This window comes from Tupaia chinensis, unplaced genomic scaffold (assembly GCF_000334495.1).
Source record: "Tupaia chinensis unplaced genomic scaffold, TupChi_1.0 Scaffold000392_1, whole genome shotgun sequence".
In the NCBI taxonomy this organism is placed as follows: domain Eukaryota; kingdom Metazoa; phylum Chordata; class Mammalia; order Scandentia; family Tupaiidae; genus Tupaia; species Tupaia belangeri.
The window spans coordinates 4,435,579-4,442,651 of NW_006159894.1; the positions used below are offsets into that span (position 1 = coordinate 4,435,579).

Below are 7,073 nucleotides of genomic sequence, written 5' to 3' on the forward strand. Positions count from 1 at the left end.
GAAAAAGAAGAGAAAACAAAAACAAAAGCAAGGCCCCAAAGGTGCTAGGTTATGTAACAACAAGGGCGCTATTGTGATCACCTGGCAGGATTCTGCGAGCTGGGGTTTTGGGAATTCAGCCTTACCTGGACATATGTAGTGAAGTGGCACTTCAGGAGGCAAAGCCAGCCATACAGGACTCTGTAGTTCCCAGGCCAGCCACTCCGACCCGGCAGAGAGAGGACTGCCTCAGGGAAAATTGTGAAATTGACAGAGGGTTGCAGTGCCAATGGGGAAAGAAGCCAGCTTTGTGCTCACCCATCCTATCCCCCACCAACTCCTCCCTCAGGCACCATGGGACTAGGCAGTTGGTCTGCTAGTATCTTATCTGGGCTTTTTTGCTCTGCCTTAATCCTACTCACAAATTAAGAGACTCTTACCTGTCCCTTTCTTCCCAAGTATGGGACAAAATGTTGCATTGAGGACTTTTACCCTCTTCTTCCAGATAGCAAATTTACATTTTAATAGGAGACTGTGCAAACAATGTCCTCAAAATAGAGTCTAAAGGTGAAATTTCTGTTGAGTTGTGATGGTGTGGGGTGGAGTGGGGAGGGGGAGGGCAGGGAACACAGTGGGAGAAAAGGGACAGAAAATCCATGACCAGCCTCAAGGGGGGACCTGCTGCCAGTCCTAGCTGATTGTTACCACATAGTCAGGTGGGCTCAGGGTCACCAGACTGTCAAATTGCCCCCAACTCCCATCTCCTAGACAACCTAGGGACTGGATTTTTGTGAAACCTCAATTTTAACTAATAAGTTTTAGGAGTCTAGTATGGGATGAGTAAGAACACATTTCCTAATTTAATTTGGACCACAGTCTCTTGACCATTTATTTTAGGCGGACTTCAGTTACATTGTCTGTATATGGCAGGAGACTGTTTTATTATGAACAAAGAAGATAATTTACCAATGTCAAGACCACAGTTTTATGGGAATGAAAGAAACTTGCTTGCCCTGGCAGGCATTTAATTTCCAGAAGACACCGAAGGGTGTATTTATTTTCCAACTAAATTATCATTTAGTTTGTATAACTGACCAAGCAGCCAACTTAAATAGGACATACACAGAATTTCATATGGTTCCTCCCTGCTGCCTCCACATTAAAAAAAAAAAAAAATCAGAATAAGATTTATGTAACATGGAATTAACCATTTTAAAATATACAATTTAGCAGGATTCAGTATATGCATAATGTTGTGCAATTGTCATCTCTAGTGAGTTCTTAAAAGTTTTCATCACCTAGAAAAGGAGGCCTGTACTCCTTAAACACTCTTTTCTCATTTCTTCTTCTCCCAGAGCAAGCACTAATCAGCTGTATGAAATGATTTATTTAAAATATTTCATGTAAAAGAAATAATCTATTACGTGATGTGTCTGTGTGTGTGTGTTCTCTCTTTTACTTAGTGCAATGTTTTTAAGGCTCATCCATGTGGTAGTATGTATTCATACATCATTCTTTGTTATGGCTGGATAATATCCAGTGGAATACGTATACCAACTTTTGTCTGCCCCATTCATGTTGATGGCTATTTGGGTTGTTTCTACTTCAGGCTATTGTAAATAGCACTATTATAATCATTTGTATATGAGCTTTGTTTGCTTTTTTTCCCCCCCAGCTCTTCAGGGTATACAGTTAGGGAGAGAATGGCTGAGTTATATAGTCATTTTATGTTTAGCTTTGTGAGAAACCACCAAACTGTTTTCTACAGTACCCCGTACCATTTTATATCCCAGCTAGCCATGTGAGAGGGTTCCAGTTTCTCCACATCTTCTCTAACCCTGTTATTTCCTACTGTTTTTGTTGGTTCGTGTGTTTTGTTATAAGATGGGGGTCTTAGTGTTTCACAGTCCTTCTGCCCCAGCCTCTCCATCTGGACTCCAGGCATAAGCCAGCACGCTCCTCTTGCTGTGCTTCCCAGGCCAGTCTCCAATTTGTGATCCTCCTGCCTCAGCCTTTCTAGTCACTGTGATTGCAAGCGCATTCCACTGCCCCTGGCCTTTATGCTGGACTGGGACTTAAATCTCAGCCTCCTGTATGGTCCCACTGTGTCTTTGCAGTACACAAGCCTGGGCCTGTTGTTTTTAAAATAGCCATCCTAGTGGGTGTGAAATGGTCTCTCCCTCTGGTTTGATTTGTGTTTCCCTAATGATTATTGATGTTGAGTCTTTTTATGAGCTTATTGACTATTTGTACTTCTTTGAAGAAATGTGTACGTGGGTTGGATTGTTTGTCTTATTGTGGTTGATTTGGAAGAGTTTTTTTTAATACATTCTGGATACTAGATGCTTATCAGCTATATTATTTGCAATATTTTCTCCCATTCATAGATTGTCTTTTCACTATTTTGATAGTCCCTTTTAAAAATATGACACATGTAGGGACCAGCAGGTGGCATGGTGGTTAAGGCGCTGAACAAACCCACATGGCTGACCACAGTTTGAGTCCTGGGCCTGGTAGCTTGCTTTCTCACTTTCTCTCCCTCTCTCTCTTTCTGTGTGTCTCTCTCTGGTCAAATTAAAATAAATGAATGCGTGAATAAGATTAAATAAATAATTTTTTACAAAAGGCACATGTGCAAACACATGCACATACATTTTTAACCTTACAATATTAGTGCTACAGAGGATTTGGAACTATATCATATAACCCTCTCTATTTAAATGGGAAAAACTAAGGGTCTGAGAGATGGGGAGAATCTTGGGTTTCACCAGAACTGGATTGGAAAACTCTGGTTATCTTTCTAGCCTTTAGAATCCTTTTTTTTTTTTTTTCTTTTTCTTTTTTTGAGAGTTTTTTGCTATAGAGTACATGTGCTTGCCAGAAAGACAGAAAGAGACAGAGAGACAGAAAGTGAGAAATCACCCCCCAAAGGGGATGGCTAGGCCACAATCCCTTCTCCTCCATTCTCCTCTTGGGATCTTGACTTGAACCACACATGTTCCCGGAGAGAGTTTAAGCCACCAGGTCCAGGACTTGAACCACGTTTGGCTACATGGGAGTCCAGTGACATAGCCATTACCCCAACTGCTAGTCCCATTCTTTAGAATCCTTTAACACTTTCAGATAGGCTCAAATAAGTGAGGGGAAAAGTCACCACCCCTCTTGTGATATGTCCTGTGTGTCTCAAATTACAATTCTGGTTTAATCACTCCACAGAACACTTTACAAGCAGTTGGTGGTATTTCCTTTTCTTTTTTGGTGTCCCTCCTAATTGGGAAAAAATGGGGTAGGCAGACATACAATAGTGGTAAAAAAAAAAAAAAAAAAAAGAGGAAAGAGAACCCTGTTATGTTGTATCTGGGAGTTCCTGTTTTAGGTCAGCTACAGATGGCTAAATAAGCCACAATACATGTGGATGGCCCCAAGTGGAAAACTTTCTCAGCCTTTTGATGTGGGGATGTAGGGATAGTGACATGCCTCTATTCCAGGATGCCCGTCCATCTTGCCCTTTAACTTGATTGATGAACTCCATAGCCCTCTCTTCCTTTGTGGTCTGGATGGCGTAGTCAGTCTCTCATCTCCTGACTCCTACTATGGTTTTATTTATTTATTTTTTTTCCCCAAGCTAATGGAAAGATGCCTTCTGTCTTCACACTTCTTTGCAAGCTTCCTGGATCTGTCTTAGTATCTAGGTTATGACCACCCCATATTCAGCATTTGATTTTGTTCTGTTGTGAATTGGGGCAACATTTCTTCACGAAGTCTCACTTTCTTTGAGTAAAGTCCCTACATGGCCTCTCCTACCCTAACACTCAAAATTTTGGTTTACTCTATTTATTGCTATGAATCCCTCAAGCTAAAAATAATTTTCTTTTAATAGTCCCTTTCTTTTAAGAGATTATATTTTTCCTGTATATATTCTGCTCAAAGTCTCATTTTTAAGTCCATTCCTACTTGAAAGTCTCGGCATTGGCTCTTCCCTTTGCCTGGAATACTGTTCCCCAAGCTGAAGTGGTTGTTTATTGCTTATAGATTGGGTCTCCCTTGAAATATCACTTTCTGAGTCTTACTCTCTCTGCTCACCTTTTTTGATGTTACTCCTAATCACTATTATGGAACTTCCTTTCTCTTCTTCAAGACAGGGTTCACTTTTTGCTCCCTCAACTCAATTTATCTGTTTCCTCTAGGAGTGAGATGGACAGACGGACAGCATACCCAACAGGGTCCTGATGGGTCCTGATGCTGTGATCAACCCATCAGCTCCAGACATCCCTGGACCATGGGCACTCCTCCACCAGCAAACTCAGGGAGATGTCCAGACATAAACCTAAACCCTCCCACGTGAGTTCGCCTCACAGAACGTCACAGTTTACGGCTGCCCCACTCTTGGTTTCGTGGTTCCCTATCTGAAGAGTCCTTGCCCCTTGTCATCCTTTGTCCTTACTTAACTGATGTTCTGGGAACAGGAACTTCTGCTTAAGTTATTTTTGCACTTTTCACACAGGTTTGCTGAACCAAATCTCACACATACTGAACTTTCAGCAAATGGTTTTTGAATAAATGCACATTTTTCTAGTTCAGAATTGTCTGTTCTAAATACTCTCAGTTAACCCATTTTCCCACAGTAGAATTGCCCCACCTCCAAGCTTCCAAATTATAGATCATCAAAAGTTACTCCGGCCAATTTTGAGATGGTTACTTCCCAATCAATGTTTTGGTAAGGTATTGGATTAGGGATGGTAGATGGTGAAAAGTGTGTATTTTTAATAGACATCGAGGTCAACACATGATCATTCTACTCTTAGAAGAGGCTTGGAGGAATTGAAATGAAATAATCTACATTAGTTAAGGCAGAAAGTCTAGTCAAGAAATAAATCATTCTGTTACCCTAGGTTTTGGGAGTTCTAAAGACAAATTATCTGTGCGTTTAGGCCTGAAGAACTAATTATTTTCTGTGCAATAGTGAGATATAAATAGCAATTATAAGCTTCATTATTTTTTTTAAAATCTGGCTTCTAGAAAGTGGTATATATTTATTTGGATTTAATTGAGTTCTCTGTTCTCTTGCATGTCTGGGCTCATCCTGTGTTGGTAAAAGCTCATTAAAAGGGAGACCAGAATCCCCAAGTTCTCACACCAATTAGGTAACACATTCTTCCATACTCTGAATTACAGATCTGCTCCTAGAGACTAAGTCAGAAGTCTTTACAACACATAATGACTCCCAAAGGGCTTGTGTATTATTTAGGAGTCTGTAAATGAAAGTTTTACTTTTCAGGCTCAGTTTTCTGTTTTTAACCCAGCCCACTATTATTTTCTCTAAATTCCTCCCACCCTCAGTTTAGAAGGCCACTGTCTTAGTCCTTAGCCACAAAGTGTATATATAGTGTATATATATATATATTTTTTTTTTTTTGGAGAGATTTTCACCGTAGGGCGCGTGCGCTCGCCAGACAGACAGAGAGAGACATAGAGACAGAAAGCGAGAAATCACCCCCCAGGGGGGATGGTCATGCCGCAATCCCTTCTCCATTCTCCTCTCGGGATCTTGGGCACGCACGCACACGCGCCCGGCGTGAGTTTTAAGCCACCGGGTCCGGGACACGAACCGCGGTCGACTACATGGGAGTCCAGCGACATAGCCATTACGCTAACTGCTGGTTCCCCAAAGTATTTTTTTTTAAGAGAGATTTTTGCTATAGGGCATGTGCGCTCGCCAGAGAGACAGAGAGATAGAAAATGATAAATCACCCCTGTCCCCACCAGGGGGAGAGTGGCCATGCTGCAATCCCTTCTCCTCTGTTCTCCTCTTGGGACTTTGGGTACACATGCACAAGCCCCCAACATGAGTTTCAAGCCACTGGGTCCAGGACTTGAACTGTGGTCGACTATGCATTACACCATCTGCTAGTCCCCATAGTCAGTATTTCTAGACCAACACCAAGGTAATAAAAGGTCAATAGAACATTACAATTCAAGAGGATCACAAACATATCTGGAAGGATCTGATAACCTTTTCCTTAATATGCAATGGTCATGAACCAGTTATGTGTTCTATTGCAAGATCCTTCACCCAGTTTCCTCAGGTCCTTGGGGCTAAGGACTTTTTCATCTTTCCTTATACCAGTTTACCTTTCTATATCTTTTTTTGGTTTGTTTGTTTTTTTGGAGAGGTTTTTGCTATAGGGTGCATGCGTTCGCCAGACAGACAGAGACAGACAGAGAGACAAAAAGTGAGAAATCACCCGCCCAAGTGGGATGGCCACGCCGCAATCCCTTCTCCTCCATTCTCCTCTCTGGATCTTGGGCATGCACGCACATGCGCCAGGCGTGAGTTTTAAGCCACCGGGTTCGGGATGCGAACTGCGGTCGACTATGTGGGAGTCCAGCGACATAGCCATTACGCTAACTGCTGGTCCTGCTATATCATGGAGAGTTTGTTTGTTCGTTTGTTTTAACTAGAGAATTTAAAGATAACATGTTTTGAGACAATAAGCCTATTACACAAAACTCAATCAGTAAGATAAAAGTTTTTTGTGTAAAAACATTGCTCCCAAGGAGAGTTCATCATGGCTACTTTAAGTATTAAAATGATTCAAAGGTGGAGAAGGTCAACATCCAGTTACATCTGAGATAGAAAATTTGAGATCAAATTTCCTAATTAAAAAGTAAACCAAGGGCCAGCAGGTGGCATGGTGGCTAAGGACTCCCACATGGCCTACTTTGGTTCAGATCCTGGACCTGGTGGCTTGCTTTCTCACTTTCTCTCTCTCACTCTGTCCGTCGGTGGTCAAATTAAAAATAAATAAATAAATAAATAAATAAATAAAGTTAAAATAATTCTTAAAAAAAAGAATTACTAAGTATTAAAAAATATTAAACCTAAGGGGTGACCAGCAGATGGTGAGATGGCTACATTGCTGCACTGCCATGTAGTTGACCATGGTTCGCATCCCAGATCCAGTGGCTTAAACTCATGCTAGGCACGTGTGCATGCACGCCCAAGAACCTGAGAGGAGAATGAAGGAGAAGGGATTGTGGCGTGACCATCCCCCTGGGGGGTGATTTCTCGCTTTCTGTCTCTCTGTCTCTCT

At 41.7% G+C, this 7,073-nt stretch overlaps 1 protein-coding gene across 7 annotated transcripts in view; it reads right to left on the minus strand.

Annotated features, from left to right (window-relative positions):
• The window catches only part of ACSL5 (acyl-CoA synthetase long chain family member 5), a 61,557-nt gene that overhangs the window by 37,242 nt on the left and 17,242 nt on the right, over positions 1-7,073 (minus strand). Inside the window, exons 1-2 of one of the 7 annotated variants that reach the window (XM_006153934.3) lie at positions 420-505; positions 126-223 (exon numbers count right to left, since the gene is read on the minus strand). The exons of 5 other annotated variants lie outside the window; for them this stretch is intronic. The gene's annotated coding sequence lies outside the window, so the exon portion shown is untranslated. Of the gene's footprint in view, positions 1-125; positions 224-419; positions 506-7,073 lie in introns of those variants that run through there. One more of the 7 variants, XM_027773991.1, reaches the window with a different exon arrangement.